Raw genomic sequence first — 19,741 nt, 5'->3', positions numbered from 1 at the left:
ATTAACGAATATGCACTGTTCTATTATTCTATGCTCCCTGTTTTCCCAAAGAAAATTTTCTTCTTCCGATTTTCATGAAATAATTATAATGAAAATATGCACAAATATTCGCTGTTCAATAATTATAAATCAAGGGTAGGAAATATTCCATCGAAATGGTAAATATTAACGAAAGAAATTAATAATTAATTTAATATACTTGGATATCGGATATCAAATTTTAACGAAGAAAACAATGTTCTAGAATGTCCAAATTATATTCTCGAATTTTTAGGTCTCGATAATGCTGTTAGTGTTTGAGTGACAGTTGCTTGAAAACCGCATCATATTAATGCTGCACCGCGAGCTACAAACTCACAAAAGTCAGATCCGCCGGGTAACATTTCGAACGGAGTTGTATGACCGGTGAAATGCAAAAAGACCGCACCGGAAGCAGTATACGTGACTTAGTGGGTATGAAAAATCTGCCGTGAGTTCGGGAAATCGTCAACATGCAGTTCTCCGACGCTGCTAAGCACACAATGGAAAAGAAGAAAATAAAGTGCGAACATGAAAACATCAATGGAAAACTGCGAGCGTTATTCTCGGGCCGGCAACGCCTAGATACATGATGCACAGTCTCGTATACACAGTAAATACGTTAGGACGACTCGTATTGCAAGGAAATTCACGATACTTTAATTGCTGTTAAAAATGGGACAACGGGAAGCATCCTCATAACATCTAAACGAGTTGTCGCATGTTACAGCGGGCGGTTCGAAATTGAAAAAAAAGAGGAGTACGTTGAGCGACAAATGCATTTGTGGTCGCTTGCTTCCCGTAATAACCGAGCGTGGCAACGTAAAGTAACACAATCGGTGTACTTATCACAGACACATCAAATTCGCAAATTAAGCTTCATTAGTTTCTTAACAGAGATTCAGAATAATTAATTTTAAATAGGGGTGATACGAATTATAATAGATTATGAATATAAAATTTAATTATAACGAATTTTTAATATAGATTTAAATTGTAATAGAATTTAATAGAAATTTAATATCTTGGTACATTTCCAATGGAGAGAGAAATATAATTAGAGATTTTAAATTATAATAAATTTTTAATACAAGTTCAATTAGAAATTTTAACTTATATATTTTTGAGAGAAATTAAAACCTTAATATATTTAATAACAACTGACATCTAGTAAAGAAGGTACAGCGATTTAATTATGCAGTGAAGTGAGACTTATGTAGAAGTTGACTTCAAGTGTAAACACTGTAGATAGCAATGCTATAAATTATCAAAATGCAAGCAGCACGAAATGCATTGCGTTCAATGCCATCGCTGATTTATCGGTAAAACATTCGTGCCAGGAAAGTTCAGCATTGTCGAAACGACATTGAGAAGTGTCGATACTCTGTACAGTTATGGTTAAGTGGACGCGTATATATTTACACCGTATATAATAAATTTGCATACGTCGATGCTGATCCAACGGCGTCCGCGTGCCGATATGTCCTGACAAGCATTAACGCGCACGTCCCGCGAAATTTTTCAAACAATCGCTCTATCATATCTGAATTTTCTTTATTTTCGTAGGAACGCGGTTAACGTTCGCGCAACGCGCACGTTGGGCAACTGTTCGTTACCCGTTTCATTATCCGTCTCCGCGTTCATCACGCGCAACAGAACGCCCGGCATTGTAACGATTAATTTGCCGAAATATCGCAGATAAAAATCCGACGAAAATATTGCGATACTGTCCCCGTACTTGCCACTTTATGGCACCCAATTAAAAGCCCCAATGACGTCTCATTGATTCCCGTAATTCAAGTGCGGACGATCATCTGATTAGTGCATTAAATTCTCCCTAATTTTCCTTCGTCTTGTAAACAAAAATGGAGAATTTGGGAAGGCAAGATACGATTATTCGAGCCTTGTACCTCGTTTTTATAATTATATAAATATTATTATTGTTCTAAAAACGAGCCATGAGGCTCGAATAATCGAATCTCCTCCTCCCAAATCGTTCACTTTTGTTCACAAGCTGTTGAAAAATTGGGGAAAATTTACTGTAATGCGTTCATGGCGGAAACCGAGAAAAATGGCTATCAACCTGCATACCGTCCTTTAGAATTAGATTCTGCAACGCTGGAAAATGTTATTGTCAAGACTCACGGATTGCTCGCAGAGGAAATTCACCGGTTTTATTACGAGTAGACCGCGGATCTTAATGCAAAATAAAAATTCTCCATCTCGATCGCAGCGAACAGGAGTTAAATGAAAATTTATTTTCATTCTCAACGGTTCCATTCAGTTAATAATAACGAGAACGTTATTATACGTTGTTATACTGTTGAATTTTTGTATTGCATTTACAACATGCTGTATTCGACCTAGTTGCTTTCGTCATAAATGCAAATATTACAAACATAAACCTTGAGATAAGAGAGTCTCCACTGTGCTATTCATTTCCTGCAAATCGAAACAAAATTTGATTCAACTGTGATCAAAGTTTACGAATGATAGATTATTATTATCAGACAAATTATGAAAACGAAGAAGTGTTAATTCAGTGCAGAAAGAAATCGTAGTGCAAGTTCGTAGTGCATGCTCGAATATGCAGTCGTATTTAGAATAATCAGATATTGCAGCTTCGGATAATCCAGATTCTACCGTGCGAATAAAATAAAAGTGCAACAATATTTCCGATGAAAATAGAGAATTCTCGGCGACGTTCCTTATTTCGAATATTTAGAGCGATAACTAATTAGCGCTGTCATCGGGGTTCCATCGACGGCCGTGTCGCGGCCACGGAAAAGTATCCATCGACCCGCATTTGCGATGCAGATGCGGGAAACCGGCGGTGAAAACGCGTGAATTTTCATGAATCTGTGCGGGGCAGACGCCGTTTCCGGTCGCCGATGCAGGGAATCTTGATTTACAATGCAGAGTAGCCAACGTTTTGCGGCTCGCGAATGCCAAAACCGCGCAGGTCTGACCCTTTTCAACATTACCATTTTCCTCTTAAAACATAGGACGCGCAAGTTTTCTCCGCGTCCCTCGATACGGGGTGGTCCGTCAGTCCGCGCTACCCTAATGCATTTGCCGCGACACGGGTCCACGGAATTCGGCGTATCTCAGTCGCACACGGTCAATTTAACAGCGTGTCACGCGTCAATTTATCCACGACAAAATATGGCCCCGACGCGACGCGTCATGTTGCGTCCCCGGGCGGGAATTGCTAATGTATCCCTTTTCTCGTGGAAGTGGACCACCAAAAAGGTCAGTACGTTGAAGCCAGACAAAGGGGTGCATGGCTAGCAAGCAGCGACCTCTCCGTGGTTCCCGCTATGAGTACCTCGAGGGGCATGGTTAAATAAATGTGCTCAATTGGCCATAAACCTCGGGGGAAACCAATGCTGCCACTGCGAAGGACTGGGGCCTGACTGTGTGTCTACGCTTGAGGGTCGGCGACCTCACCTCCCAGAGCCAAGTAGGGTGTTTGTAGGGCCTAGGCCAGGCGATAACAGGTCCGGTGGAGCCAATGGGCAGGGTGGAGACCATAAGAGAAAAAGGGAGGTGGTGCCCAAATAAAATAAAGGGTCCGGTGGAGCCCAGAAAAGAAAAAGGGAGTGGTGCCCAAATGGGAGGTAGTGCCCATACGTAAACCAAAGGTCTGGTGGAGCCAAAGGGCAGGGTGGAGCCCAGAAAAGAAAAGGGAGTAGTGCCCTAACGGGAGGTAGTGCCCAAATAAAACAAGAAGAAATCGCCAGCCGAAAGTCGTACATCCACAATTGACCAATGCTATTCAAACGGACACGATACGAAAACGAACGGGAAAGGACGAAGGCGGGTAGGAAATTTAAAAACCAATTAATGCCAGACAAAAAATACAAAGTTAGGGCCTCGGACACAGGGACTCCCGTCCCTGGGGTCCCTGTGGCGGAATTAACCGCTAAGGATAGGAGGGACACTGGCAACGACCTAGGCAATACAATAGGACTAGATTCGGGTATACGTTTGGACGGGATCGGTCTTCGCGCCGTCCGCGTCCACCTCGTAAGGTGCGACGCTACGTATATAGGGAATAATAGGAAAAACAACCCCCGCGTCCCCCCAACCCCAACGTGAAACCGCGGCCCCGCGATCGCGAACGTAGCCACGGGAATTAGGATCCTACAGCTGAACATGCGACGTTCAGCTGTAGTAACGGGCGAAATTAGGGAGCTAATAGCGCAAAAGCGACTGGACGTCCTGCTCCTGCAGGAACTAAACGTCAGAAAGCAAGGCGCAGAATATAGGGTAAACGGATTAGGGACCGGAGTGAGGGTGGCGGCGGTGAAAACCCACTCCACGTGGGCCGCTGTCGCCATCCCCAACCCTCACTTTGAGGTCACGTTCATCTCACAGCTCAGTAACCCGCACTGCGCATGTGCGGAGGTGCTGACCCCCGGCTTCTCCTTCTACGCGGTATCCCATTATTTCCAATACCAAGACGAGATAGAGAAGCACCTCAAGCACTTGGAAACGGTACTCCTGGCATTGAGGGGGAAGAGAGTGATAATTTCTGTCGACGCGAATGCGCCATCCTCGCTCTGGAGCCCGCACAGCACAGACGAGAGGGGAGCGCAGTTAGAAAGATTAGTTTGCGCGTTTAGATTAACTATAGCTAACGACGCTAGTCAACCACCCACCTTCTGGACGCCAACAGGATCGTCATACATCGACGTTACCTTGGCATCCCCCTCCATGGTCCCCTATATTAAAGAATGGAGGATAAGAAGCGAATGGGCGACTAGTGATCATAATGCCATTGACATCCGACTGCGGGCACCTAGGGCCGCGACGGGAAATCAGGGAGCAGCGAACTCTCGGTTCGACACTCGTCGAGCGGATTGGGAGCGGTTCTCGGAGGCCCTGTCCGACCACTCACGGTCGAGGCTCGAAGTCCTGAGTTTGAGGTCGGTGGAAGATGTAGGTAGGATGGCAGAGACGCTCACAGCCGTCATCACTGACGCCTGCACCGCGTCAATGCCTAGGAAAAGGAAATTTAGAAAGTCCAACCCGTGGTGGACAAAAGAGCTAACAAAGCTCAAAAAGGCCGTGTAGAGGCAGAGGCGTGCCTCCCAGAAGACGATAGACGGACCCTCCCGCCTCCAAAAACTGCAGGAGTACCGTACTTCGTTGCGGAACTACAGCAGGAAGGTGAAGAGGGCGAAACGGGAAAGCTGGCAAAACTTCGTGACGTCGAACGGGAACACGGAGCCCTGGGGCATCGTATACAAGCTCCAGGCAAATTAACTCCGTGTAGAGAAAGTATTAAGCACACTCCGGCGCAACGATAAAAGCACAACCGGTGCTCTGGAAACCGCCAGCGAGCTTCTGGAAGCCCACGTCCCTGACGACCGACCTGAACTCGACTCGCCGACACAAAGGGTTCTCCGGGAAGAGGCGCGAATTGCCCCGAATACCGCCGACGCCTCGCCCTTTTCCTTGGTGGAGGTGGCCGGAGCAATTCGTTCCTTCGGAAATAGAAAGGCGCCAGGACCGGACCTCATTGAGGTACAGGTCCTGAAGGCCTCCGCGAAAACAATCCTCGGGGAACTCACGCGACTATTCAATGGATGCCTTCAATGGGGCGTCTTCCCCTCCGCCTGGAAGGTGGGCTCTCTGAGAATCCTCCTGAAAGGCGAAGGAAAGGACGAGAAGGACCCAAAGTCCTACCGACCGATATGCCTCCTCTCCGTGATCGGGAAAACATTTGAGAAGCTCCTTAAGAGCAGATTAGAGCAGACGGCGATGGCGACGGGACGCATCTCCAGCAGACAGTACGGGTTTACGCGCGGAAAGTCGACTGAAGATGCAATTGTCGAGTTGCGCCGCATGGTTGATGAGATCGAACATCGGCATGTGATCGCACTACTCTTCGACATTTCCGGAGCCTTCGACAACGTCTGGTGGCCCCTAGTGTTAGGTAGTCTTAGGAATCGAGACTGTCCGCGCAACGTCTTCGAGGTATTCTCCAATTACTTCGAGGACCGCAAGGTCAGTCTCACAGTAGGAACAGAAAAGATCTCCAAGCGCGCGACAAGAGGATGCCCGCAAGGTTCCGTCCTCGGCCCCGCGTGCTGGAACCTTATATTCGACGGTCTCCTGAGGTTACTCGAAACCTCAATTGAGAATAGGTTTGTAGCATACGCGGACGATCTCATCGTCCTCGTGGGGGGAAATAGCCGCAGAGACCTAGAGATCGAGGGTCAACGCGTTGTCGACCAGATCCTAGGTTGGTGCAGGACAGCTAAATTAGAGATATCCGATTCGAAATCGGAAGCGATCGTACTCCGGAATGGGTACGTAGATAGGGAAAAAATAGGCCGACGGGGAGGATCGCGTCCCGATAGAAAAAGGAAAGCAGTCCGCGTATCGAAAGTAGATTTTCAGAAGAGACCGCCGGTCATTCGGATCGGAGCGAGGTCAATTAAATTCAAGAACACAGTTAGATACCTAGGCGTCCACTTAGATAGGGACATGGGTGTCCGATCCCATTGTCAATATATCAGCGACAAAGTCGGGTCGCTCTTCGCGAAACTTGGCAGGTTGGCGAGACAAGGATGGGGGCTCGGTATCAGAGCACTCTCGGCTTTGTACCGCGGGGTCTTCATCCCGGTAGCGACTTACGCCGCTGCCGGATGGGCCGGAGGGTGCAAGGCAGGGGAGCTGGGAATACTCGGAGCCGCTCAGCGCCGTGCTCTCATTTCGGTAACTGGTGCATATCGCCGGTCATCGTGGGATAGCATGTGCGTGGTGGCCGGTACCCCCCCCCCCCCATCGGACTTGAGCTACAACAGGCCAAAGCCCTTTACCAGGTTAGGAGAAATATGGACGCCAGGATCGGTAACATCGTGGTCCCATCGTGGCTGAGGTGAAAAGGGTGTGGCAATCCATGTGGGACTCCTCCCACAAAGGCCGCACAACTTTCACCTTCTTCAGCAGCATCGAGAGAAGGATGGCGGCCGGGTGGATGATACCGAACCACTACACCACACAAGTCCTCACTGGACATGGAAATTTCCGTTCGCGCCTCTTCGCGTACGGGGTTGCCGACAGTGAGGCGTGTGGGTGTGGTCACGGGTCGGACACGGTAGACCACTTCCTTCTCCACTGCAAGGATTTCGACCCGCAGAGAGAGGCTCTGCGGGACATCACCCCTAGCGGAAGCTGGAAATGGCCTGAGGCGGCACAACACTTCGTGTCGTCGGAAAAAGTCTTCCAGGTTTTCGCATCCTTCTGCCGGGAAACCCTTTGGTTAAAGGACTTCCGGTAGGAAAAATCCTGACTCCAATACCCATCCCGATTTCCTAGGTCTTCGTTTAGTGGACGCGAGGCGTCGCGTCACGAGTTTGCCTCCCCGTGGTTCCCCGTGGACGCCTGCAGATGGATGGAAACTGAAATTCGCTGGCGGCTAAAGAACTCGTCCATTGTAAACGTCTCAATGGCACGTGCGGATTTTTCCTCGGCCCTTTCCCTTGAACGTGGGGCCGCTGGAAGTAGATAGAAATTTAGTCGTGTATGCCCGAACGGGCGTGGAATCATATCCGCGTCACCTTCGTGGTGGCCGGATTCACACTAAACTGTTGCGTCCCCGTAGCGTTTACGACGTTGACCCTTCGACACGGTCAATTCGTGGCACTGACCCGAATATTCGGAGCGACGATTAATTATTTTCATTACGTGCGAAGCCGTTCGTTTGTCACGAGGGTCGTTCAATCTTCGGGGAATCTTCTTCAGAAGGGAGAATTGTGTGAGCTCTTGTTAATATTACGTAAAATCAAATGTACAGTAATGTGTCCATAATTGACGCTGAGATTGTGCACAAAAATGGACAATTTGGGAGGAGGAGATACGATTCTTCGAGCCTTGTAGCTCGGTTTAATAGTTAGTAACAATCGATAACCATAAAAAACGAGTTACAAGGCTCGAAGAATCGTATCTCCTCTTCCAAAGTTGTCCATTTTTGTGAACAATCTGAGCGTCAATTAGAGAGATATTACTGTAATTGTAAACTGAGTGTAACTTTTAATATGGTATTATATTTGTATACTTCTATTTTTTATTATTCCTAACATAGAAATTTACAAATAAGTTTTTGTTTAAATACCAATAAAAATATAAAAGTTAATTTGATTCTATAATTATTCACACCACGGTATAATTTTCGTAAAGCCCATGTAAGCTTTTGTAAATATTACGTTCGGTTATGTAAAGATTAGAACTTCGTTAAAAGGTTATGTAATGTTATGTCAAGGTTATAAATTTCAAAGTTATTTTATTACATAATCAGCTGTAATTATAGACTCAGTGCAACGTTTAACGTAATATCATATTTGCATACTTCGTATTTCCTATTACTATTGTTATTATAAAAATATACAAATATACTTATAATTCAAATACCACTAAAAACATAAAAATTAATTTGATTCTATAATTATTCACGCCGCAGTATAATTTTCGCTGACCTAACGTAAATTTTCGTACACATTGCGTAAATCAAATGTAATCGAAAATGATGCCATCGTGAACGATCTAAAATAAATAAATAACAAGATCGTAGAGATTCCATTGGAACGTTCATAAATTCGCGCGGGAAATCGGAATAGAGCTCGCAAAAAAAATGTGATGGGACGCGTGTATAACCGGTTTTATCAAATGCAAATCTAGGGTTACAGAGCGCCGATCTGAAACGACGTTAATTGCGCGAGAACTTCATACTGTATCAAACTTAGCCGTGTTTGGTCCTAAAATTAGACGTATCTAGCCCCGCAGCTTGCGGTAATATTCGCGATACAGATGTACGCGTTCTACGGCTGCATCATAGGGTCGAGTCCGCGCGCCAACGGTCCCGTCGTGATATCAATTCGCCTGCTCGGATTATAAGTTACATGTGTTCCTATTTCAGCATTATCGGTTTCGCTGCGAGCCGAAACGCCTGTCCGACGGAATCTCTTTACCCCGGGAATAACGTTATTATCGCGTTACCTCAGACGTATCCCCCGTTTCCATGGAAATCGACAGAACAGAAAATCCCGGGGCCGTTTAAACGCGATAATTCGTTTGCCGACGGTTTCCGAACGGCTCTTGTTTTAATCAACGGTTCCGGCCTGTGAATGGAAACCCGGAACCGCGCGGGGGCGCCAGACGGAAACAAAAGGAGAGGGTGCCGACGCGTCCGCGGTCTAGCGCGGATAATTATATCTGACCGCTTTTCCTCGAGTGTCGCCCAATTAATTTCCTCGAGTGCCGCCACCGCCGCTGGCTCGATACGTTGTCGCGGGAGAACGCGACACGCGGCCGGTCCATAAACCGGGGACGTGACCCAGGCCTGTGTCGCCGGCATAATCTCGCGGACGCGCTTCCCTCGGCCGCAATAAAATGGAAAACAAACACAAACGCGCCCGACATTTCAGAGCACGGTTAAATTGACCGTCGATTTCGCAGACCAGCATGTTACTTTAATCGTACCGACGATTTTTTCTGGCAGGAGGTAACTCTGGCATGGTCCGACGAAAGTGATCGTCGAAAGAATAAGACACTCGCGGTTTTTTCGCGGGTTCCTGTTTCGCTTGTGCACCATGGTGGGAAAGAAGTCGATCCAGGTCGTGTAAATTTAACTGTACGGATCGCGTGTGAATTTAAACGTACGAAATTCGTGTGAATTTTATTCTGTGCCAAATTTGCGGAAATTCAACTGTGCGAAATTCTTGTAAATTTACCTGCGAGGATTGAACTGTGCGTACTTTGTGTAAATTTAACCGTACAGATTGGGCATAAATTCAACTGTGCGAATTTCGTGCAAATTTAACAGTACGGATTGCACGTAAATTTAACTGCGCGAATTTCGTATAAATTTAACAGTACGGATTTCACGTAAATTTAATTGCGCGAATTTCGTGTAAATTTAACCGTTCAAATTGCACATCAATTCAACAGCGCGAATTTCGTTTAAATTTAATAGTGCGGATTTCACGTAAATTCAACAGCGCGTATTTCATGTAAATTTAACCGTGCGCCACTGTATCGTATTCTCGACGGGCCGACAGCGAATTTCGACGCGTGGCCCACCGATCGTAAAAACCAAGGAAAGAAAAAAAACACGAAAGAAATAAAGAAAACCGGTGCTGACGAAAGATAAGTAAGATTTAACTTACTCTCGAGCGGACGATTTACGCAGCGCCACTTCCTTTTGTGGTGGGTACCAATACGAACGCGTAAACCGTTCAGCTCGCTGATAAGCCACGGAATGCTGGCAATGGGGGCGGAAAGCTCGGAAACGTGACCGGCTGCATCATCGAGCGTTACACCGGGGTTTGCGCAACTTTCTTCATTTAACTTGACTTCCGACATCCCCACTTCCCCGCCCCTCCACCGACGATTTCGTCGAGAGATGATGTATAATATCGTTGATCTGCTTCATACTTATAGTGATTGGGAGCTTATCGAATGTAACGATTAGACTGCAGATTTTTGTGCGGAATAAAAATTGTTCGCGTCGATTGCAATAGAAACTAAAGGGACGGTTCTTTCCTTCAGTAATTATTTTAATCGACTGAAAATTATACATCGACATTTTTTAGTTCTTTCGATCTCTCTGTTATTTTAGATTTCAACTATTCGTCATAACTTTTCAGAAGAAGAAAATATTGAAATGTAGAAATTTGTTCAATATTTAAACAATATAGAATATGTATTGATTAGGAAAGAACTAAACATGATGAAAACAGGAAATATCGCGTACCGTATCTACAACTAGGATTACAACTACTTCACTTAATTCTACAACTCGCAACGCTCCTCACTCGACGACTCTCAAACACACTCTGTCCACTCCAAATACGCTCTTTCGACACAACGCCTGCCTTTCCAAAAACGTGACAATCGCATCCGCCGGCTCTCCGTCGCCAAGGGTTTTTCCCATCTGACCCGGCCTTCGCCAACGTTTCTCTTCTATTGCTTACCATAAATACAAAGTCTTAAGTCTTAAAACTACGGTCTCCTAAGCCTAACACTCCTCCTCGCCCTAAACGTAACCACTAAATTACGATACTACAGAAATATTGAATATATTTCGAAAATAAATATATTAAATGTTACATATGTGTGTATAATGAAATATTAGAATAGAAATTTTTCAAAATTCGAACGGGTCGCGTGAATTCGTTTGAGATGTCAGAGGGAATATTTCTTGCGAATATTTTGCCTCCTTGCAACCAAAATTAACATTCATCACCAGCGCTTCCGTAGACTTTTTGCCTAACACTAACATCAAAAATTCCCCGAAACAAAGTAATTTCCCTGACGAAACCAAAAAAGTAAAATGAAAGATCACGATTTGTCCCAACTCCATCACGCTCTAAAAATCGTAGAAAAGTTGGATTCATTCGATCGTACCGCAACGCAAAACCGAAATACATTAGTGTCGCCCATGCGTGACCGACGACGCGGTATCGAGCGCATTATTCAATTACCGGACGCTTTTAAATAAACAGAGAGATCTGTTGGTAACATGCGAGCCGTGAGAATGGGATCGAACCTGACATTTTAATTCGTGCGGTTCCCGGGCAGCGTTTGCGAGAAACGAGGTCGGCACCGTCGTGGAACAGCGATCCTCCGCCGAAGTTTCCGCCGAAGTTCTTACGCACTGACTCCGCATTCCTGGAACACTGCTTACAAATCATTAGTAACAATTATTACTCGATTGCCTGCTCGTAACGAAGGACCTTTCGCCGTAAACCTTGGAATTGGGAATAGCGTGCCGGCGGACATGTCGCGAAGAACAACGAACTAAGACCCGGCGAAGGGAGGGAGATAGGGTGGTTGAACGCACAGAGGCATTAAAAGTCAAAAACTCATCATCGCGGCCAAGTGTCTGCAAAGTCGGCATAAAAGAGCTAATAAGGGACGGCGTTTTAAACACATAAAGTCCAAGAGCTGCTTCAGCCGAGCTACTCCGCAGTGATAGCAAAAGAAGTTGAAGTATTAAATCCGAAATGTTCCTGGACGCCGTAAATGCCCCGTCCATGTCGCACGCACAACTCTTAAAGTCCTCCCATGGGTAAGGTTAATATCGGCGCTATCGGAGACACGCCTTTTTTCACGGGACAGGAAAACAAAGTAATTGCGAGCAGCTTCGCGTTCGGTTTTTTTCCTCCGTCATTGATTTCATTTTTAAGCTTTTTACGAGCACGGGCATACCTGCGCAGTTTGTCGCCGGGAATGTGTGGATGGCTCTTCAAGCCGAGTCTGACAACGATGGAAAATCCACCGACGTAGAATGTCCTGTCGTAAATTGAGTACGTGACTACGTTTGTTGCCATCAAAACACCGTTCTCAGGATATTTACGAGTCGACGCTATTATGTGTCACAGGAGTGGCGTAAGGCTCCAATATTTTCGTTTTAAATACACTTATATTTATTTTTCATGGGCTGCCCCGTCGGTGTACGGGCGCGGACGTGCCGTACACGTATTTCTTCGTCAATTAACTACTACATGCGCACCACCTTTCTTCCCAACCTTTGTCCAACTATTGCCCTTTCCACGGGCACTGTGTCTGCCGAACGTTTTTTCGCTGTCCATTAAAGCTTGACCAAATAATTTGGTGTGGATTTGCAGTGGATACGTAGCATTCGCGTGTTTAACCTTGTTAACGCTTTTTGGAGTTTTGTGACTTCCGTTCATTCACGTGGCGATTTTCGTTAAAACTGACAATCGGTTTAACTTGAATTTAAAACTAGGTATAGGATTTTTTCGGAAATATCGAAAGTCAATTTTGGAATACACTTTTTCTGTTCGATTAGTATATACACGGAATTACAATGATGCGACAATAAATAAAATATATGAAATATATAAAATAATGATAAAGAAAACCAGTACAGGTCGATTAACGTATTGCTCTAATTTCTCTAATTTTCTGCAGTTGTTGTTCCATCAGAAACCGAAAATTCGTGTGCGACGAGGGATGTAATTTTACGTTTGCAACAATCAACTGTAACCCGGGGTGCTCGGAATTTTTATTTCGACAGCCACGAACGCTTGATAACCGAGTTAGTGGTCTTAAAAATGATGTTCACTATTCTGCAGCCCCGAGTCTCCTGACCGCAAAAAATTTACGGACTAATGCAGTTCTCCAGAACGGACCTCATCCTATTCTTTCTTGCGGATGCAGTGCACTTCTCCGCAAGAAGAAATCTAAAAAGCCATTAACACTAAACTGGAATAATGGACAGTCTTATCTTCCATCGCCAAGTTCTAAAGTTCCTTTCGCCGGCTATATAGCGATTAAAGTATTATTAACAGCTCGCAGTCATGCACGTTTTTTTTAAATAACACAGCACCTCGTGCCCCAGAAACTTGTTAACTTTTAAACATTTCTATGTAAAGCCTACTTTTAAACTACTTTTTACTTTAAATTTAATTTTATTCTCTCGATCAGTTTAATTTTTATTTGACGACTGTTATTTATTTATTTTTTAAGTTCGTTCTTTGTTGATATAGCAGATTACTCTGCCAATGTTCCTGGAAAATTATAATAATTTTAATCATTTACTTATTCTGGAACATCGAAATCTCCAAGTTACGCGTTTACGGGAATAAATAAATTCGCGATTATATTATTATTATTATTATTATTATTATATACAGGATAAAATAGCTGAATAGTAACATTTAAATGTCTCCATTATTTGTAGATACATCAGCGTACAACAAATTTAATCACACACTGAATATTGTGATATTAAAAATGTGATATGGAAGGAAAAATGTTGTTTATTGCTTCGCCTCGTGGAAAATATTTCGAATACCACTTTCAGGAAGTAAAAGGCGAAATTTTATCGGGAAGCGTGTGGACCGCTGTACGCGTACGAGAAATTGTGTGAGAAAAGCGAGGCGAAAAACATTTTTCTCTTGCAACCATTTTGCTCGCCCTGTCGAACAGTTTAGTTACTGCGCACGTTTGACTGCGGTTTGCTGAGAAACATGCCGCTTGCTCTGCGCACAAGTAGCCATAATTGCTAAGCTTGCCGTCGGGCGTCTCGAGGTGTCAACATTGCACGATGGCGTTCGGTGACTTCTCAAAGGCACGAAACAGCTTTCGTTGTGCACTTAGAAACAGCAAAGATATTTCAATGTTTTTTTTCCACGCAGCTTCTTCGAACGCGTGTACGAAAATGATCAAAATTTCGGAACGAAAATAAACACGAATATACGACAAATGAAAATATGGTCTTCTTTCAAACTAATAAATGATCACGATAAGAAGAATACAAAGCCGGAGATTTATCGAGGACAATGAAAATAAAACGCGAACGGGTTACTATCGATCCACCAACAATGCCCATTACTTTTTTCGCCGTTGAGAAATTTGAAATGAATTTTTTATCGATGCCGGAATATGCCGCGCGCAAATGAACGAGAAAACTTGGTATAATTCGGATAATATTTGAATAAACGAGCCATCCCGGAAGGTCTCTTGTAATATCAGTAATCGTCGAGAGAGGCTTCGATCGCTCTCGCTAGACCGACGAGCTCTCGGGTTAAGTACAGCTGCGAACCGTGTCGTTCCGTGCAAATACCTTCGTTGCTCTCCCTGGACAGAATAAATTTGGATCGCAAAGAAAACAGGCGCCATCAAAATACTTGGACATTCAATATTCTCTAACAAAACCCATCGTCGCAGCGTAAGAGTTGAATGAAGAAGGGCCCGCGAAATCACTTTATCAAAGAAGGCGGCGCAGTAATAACCATTTCCTCGTTGAAATTGCAATCTCTCTCTCTCTGTCTGTCTGTCTCTCTCTCTCTCTCTCTCTCGTCGGGCGCGACAGAGAAAATGGAAAAATTGTTGGAAAGATTGTGTCCCTTAACAGAAGATGATGATGACACTCGTTACGATCGGCCAGGGGCGAGCGTCGTCGTTACGCAAACGACACTGAATAAATCTGGTGCTTCATGCGTGCTTAGGAATCGTCGCGGCGCGTCGCGGGGACAAGCGTTGGCCTAAGCAGAAGCGGCAAATTTGCGTCGAGTGACGTTACCTGCTTGCCTCGTACAGTAACGGACAAACGATTGAGACATCAAGAGAGAAGAAAAAGATCGGTGGAACGCGCCGTGCTTGCAGATCTTCCACAAAATGACGTCCGTCATTTGAAGCGCAATTCGTCACACGAAATACGAGCAAACATCGAATCATCCAAGAATAATATTTAGTATTTAAATTATATGTATATATTTTGATGTAATATTTTTATAGAATATTTTTATATAAATATTTTGCACAATGTTTACGATTGGAAGTCAGTGGAATTCATTATTTCTTTCGAATCAAATTCACCCTTTTACAAGCGACACTCGCTGTTCTGCAAACGATACTCACCCTCCCACAAATTAAATTCACTTTCGTTAACCTCAGCTTTTTTTGCAAATCAAGTTCTTCTACGTTGTTTTCTAAAACTATTCGAATGAAAATAACATTTACATAGAACAAGGAACATGAAATGCTCGTTTAACAGTAAACGTAGCCGCGTCTGTAATTTTCCTTCCAGTTTCGTAATTTCATCCACATATTCATGTAACAATAACGACAATCCGTGGGAGCGATGGTTGCAACAGAATAATTAACAACATCCGACACAAACTATTTGCCGAAATAATGTTCAATGTTTGAGAGCTTCAACTGATGGACGTGATCCCGCGGTTCCTGTGTCTTCTGGAAGATGACATCATCTAAAACGATAATGATCTTTGAAGAATTTCGCGAAAAATATTTCCAGCTGAAAAATTGTGAATGTTATATAAGTGAGACACATATTTGCAGATTGAGGAAGGAAACAAACCGAAGAAACAAGTATCAGTTGCATGTTTGGAACTGAAATTAAAATCCGTCGTCTTAAAATTAAGACCGCTGCTACTCTATGCAGCAAAGTCTACCGTAGACGAATACTTTGTATGCTAGCATAATCGCCGGCGGGGGAAGATCGAACCAATATAATCTGGAAAGGGATCAGAGGGAATTTGGTGCGAGAACAGGCATTTGCATGTTTCGGACACAGGCCAGCTTGAGCACAAGCGACCCCTGATACATGCTAATTAAGCTTCATGAATTTAAAATTGCGCTCGTTAACCGAGGCGCGTGTCAAACAATTTCATGTCACGATAATGATTATCTTCAGCTCGCTTTATTACTACGGGAGACCCATTTCTCGCTTGACGCCGCGAATTTAGGAAAAACCGGCGGCGGCGGCGGCCGTGGCGTGTTCGAAGGATCTCCCTCCGGAAAAGTTGGTTCGAGCCCGGCCGAACTCCGGGGTCAACTTATGCACGGATATATCCGGCTTTGATCGCGCGGCGACCGTTCCCCTCGATGAAAGGAGTCAAGCCCGCCGCGTCGAAGCAGGCCAGATAAACGTATCACGGCTGACGCCTTTGTTCCTGATTGTGGAATTTTTTCGAGCGACGCGCAGCGTCCGTGTTTCCTTCTCGCCCGTTTCAGTTTTATTACCGCGAGACACTATTTTTATTCCGGGATTTATAACGGCCAGCTCAGCCGGCCTCGAAATAATCTCCCGCCAGGCTTTTCAAAAATTCCACTTTTTTCGGACAACATTATCCTTAACGCTGCCCCCTACCCACACCATCCTGCACGCTGCTCCATCACGGTCGCGCGCAGGCTGCGACCAGCTGAAAAAGATGAACCGTCCATCGCACTTGCACTTTACTTACAACACCTGCGATTCTTTTTCTCCTTCCGGCACGGCGGAGCGAGCCGCGAAGGGAACTATCCCCGGCTGAATTAGAGCCTTCCGAGCTACTGTAACGAAATAAACGCCGACGCCCGGTTCAAACTGCGACCAACGTAATTACAGAGCTGCGCGGGAAGGGCTGGCCGCGCAGGTACGAAAATGAAATCGCGCTGGACAGAGAGTGTTTTTCTTTTTTTATCGGAGCGTCGCGTCGCGACGTTCGCGCGTCGCTCTCGCAGCGAGTTAACGAAAACCGCGGTGTCGCCGTGGGACGGCTTGCCAATATTATTGACGCGAATCTTGGAACAACGGGCAAGCAATATCGCGAAATAATAAATAACTTCGTCGCCGTTATCCGCGAAGCTCCGCGAGCGAATATTTGATATAATGCGTGCCCGGAATAACGGTGGGGGAGGGGAAGGAGCACTCCAGCGAGCGCCCGGCTCTTTAATCTATCGCCCACCTATCCTTGCTTCCGTTTGAGGCGTGGATAAAAATGCAGATTCCGAAAGGCCAGAAAAATACTAACTACATTGATAAATGGCCTGCACAAATGGCCCATAAATCCTTCGAATGATGTACATCGTCTCCGCGGATCACCCGCGCAAACGACCAGTTTAAAACGGTGGGAGGGGAGGCGTGCGGATCCTCATATATTTCTCGGCTTTATTTATACTTGTGGATGTGTAATATCTAGACCACTGCTATTCGTGCAAGATGAACATTTTCCACGTCTATCGCAAAACGGTCCGGTGTAATCTTCTTTCTTTTTTCTTTTTTTTAATGATTTTGCGACGTTCGCAAAATTCGTGTTTCACGCGAAGTACGTTAGATGCATTTTTTGAACATTATTTCAAATTGCTACACGTAGCTTGATGTTCAGAAAACTTTTCTTTCTTTTTACTTTCGAGCAATTTTGATCTCGCTTGAGAATATTTTGCATTGCTTCTTATTTACGAAATTTTGTCAAAGTTGCATGTTGGTGAGAAGTATATATTTTTATAATAATACGATAAATGCAATAAGTATAACTATGTATATGCTAGCGACGCTGGTAGCAAATGCGTTAATAAGTTCTAATTAATGTATCAACATTTTTAGTTTCGTTTCACCTTTTCACTATCTCCGATTCCACCCAATCATTTTTAGTAAAATTTTTCGAGTTGATTTTCGGTACTTGTTGGATTAATTAACTCCATTGGTGAAAGATTTTACACGACGATCGCGTTTCGCGCGTGAACGAAAAATGTAAAACGTACGCGAGATGAAAAATGGTAGCACGCGAATGTTATTATATGTTCGTACAATGATAGCGGATGTAATTAAACTTTTATTTGAGAAAGTGAAATTTCGTGTGCGTCAACCTAACTTGCAACGTCGAGTACGTGCATTATCTCTGATGTTCATTCTGCCGCACTGAATGGAGACGGAATGAAGCATCGGGTGGAATGGGATTCTATTAAATGGTGCTTCCTGTTCAAAAAAAATCCACTTCGACGATTTTCTGCGTTGTTCGAATAAAAGAATTCAACGGTTTGAATGGAATGGAGCTGTCTGGGGCTAATATTTTATTATTCGCATTAACTTATATGCTAATAATTGATATCTATGGAAACAAATACTGAATTCGATAAATTTCTCGGTTGTTATAGTGTGATATATTCAATTTTGAGAATAATATGGGACACGAAAATTGATAGCGAATTGCCATGCAGTGGGAGAGCTCTCGACGAATTTAATATTCAATCGATCCAAATCCCCGTTCGTACGACACATATTTACGGATGATAGTTATTCGCTGCGTAACGAGTCGGTAAATAGTCACACGATATTACCGTGTGCAACGTACACTGTTCAGATTTTTACCCGTAAATCACGACAGCAGCGGAATGAGGAAGATTCCATGGATCACAATAAATCGAAATGATGGAATATAACTTTTCCTCTGATTGAAAGTTCCACTCCCCCCCCCTACCCAAAAAAATGAATTTCGAAATCAATCGAGTACATGTGCAAATGACTGATCGTTGCTGTAACCGGTTGCAATACAAACTGCTACCGCGGCCATTTTTCTATACGGTTATCTTTATCTTTTTGGACAATGAAGCTTCGTACGAGGAGAAGTTACTTTGTCATTTTGACTTATTGCGAGCCATGGGATGTCCATCACTGACGGATAGAATTTACTACCTAACCTCTATTCTTATCTTTCTTTTGCACGATTTATGAATTTTCAACGAATAAAATATTCGAATAGAATATTGCCATTAAATAATCTAGTAAAATATTGGAATAAAACATTCGAATAAAATATTGGAATAAAATATTGGAATAAAATATTCCAATTAAATATTCGAATAAAGTATTCGAATAAAATATACCAATGAATAATTCGAATAAAGTATTGGAATAAAATATTCGAGTAAAGTATTCGAATAAAATGTTCGGACAAAAAGAATTCCTTCCGATAATTATCGAGGATAATTGTCTTGGATAATCGACTATTCGAAACAATAGCCAACTGGAGCTAAAATAAATAATCGTTGGAACAAATAAGAATCTGAAACCAATTAATTCGTTTTAACGCGATCAACCGTACCTAAAATAAAAGACTGCAAATGTTCATCGAGCCTGTGATAGACCTGAATCCTTTAGTATCATTTGTGATATACGTCGAGCCTAACTGCGGTTGCAACATCTATGGTCTCACTGCAGATGATTCAGATCTCGGTGAAAGACAATCATAGTGCACCCGTAGAACAAGATACCGGTCCCCTCTGTATAGGATACGAAATACACTGCGACCTCATGGAAAGCTGTAGATTCAGTAGCTATGGAAATCAATAACGGCAATCCCAGCCCTGTGGAACACGATATCAAGGATGTCGTATTCCTGGCACAGATATTGCGTTACGTTGTTTTACTTTCTTTCCCATTGACGATTAACGTTGATTT

General features: G+C 43.9%; 1 protein-coding gene across 1 annotated transcript in view; it reads right to left on the bottom strand.

Moving 5' to 3' along the window:
- The window catches only part of LOC143261038 (uncharacterized), a 41,613-nt gene that overhangs the window by 16,901 nt on the left and 4,971 nt on the right, over window positions 1–19,741 (bottom strand). The window lies entirely within an intron of this gene.

The sequence above is a fragment of the Megalopta genalis genome, unplaced genomic scaffold, assembly GCF_051020955.1.
Source record: "Megalopta genalis isolate 19385.01 unplaced genomic scaffold, iyMegGena1_principal scaffold0031, whole genome shotgun sequence".
NCBI classification, from domain to species: domain Eukaryota; kingdom Metazoa; phylum Arthropoda; class Insecta; order Hymenoptera; family Halictidae; genus Megalopta; species Megalopta genalis.
Note: the sequence above shows the minus strand (reverse complement) of the source record. Positions and strands in the feature narration are given on the sequence as shown.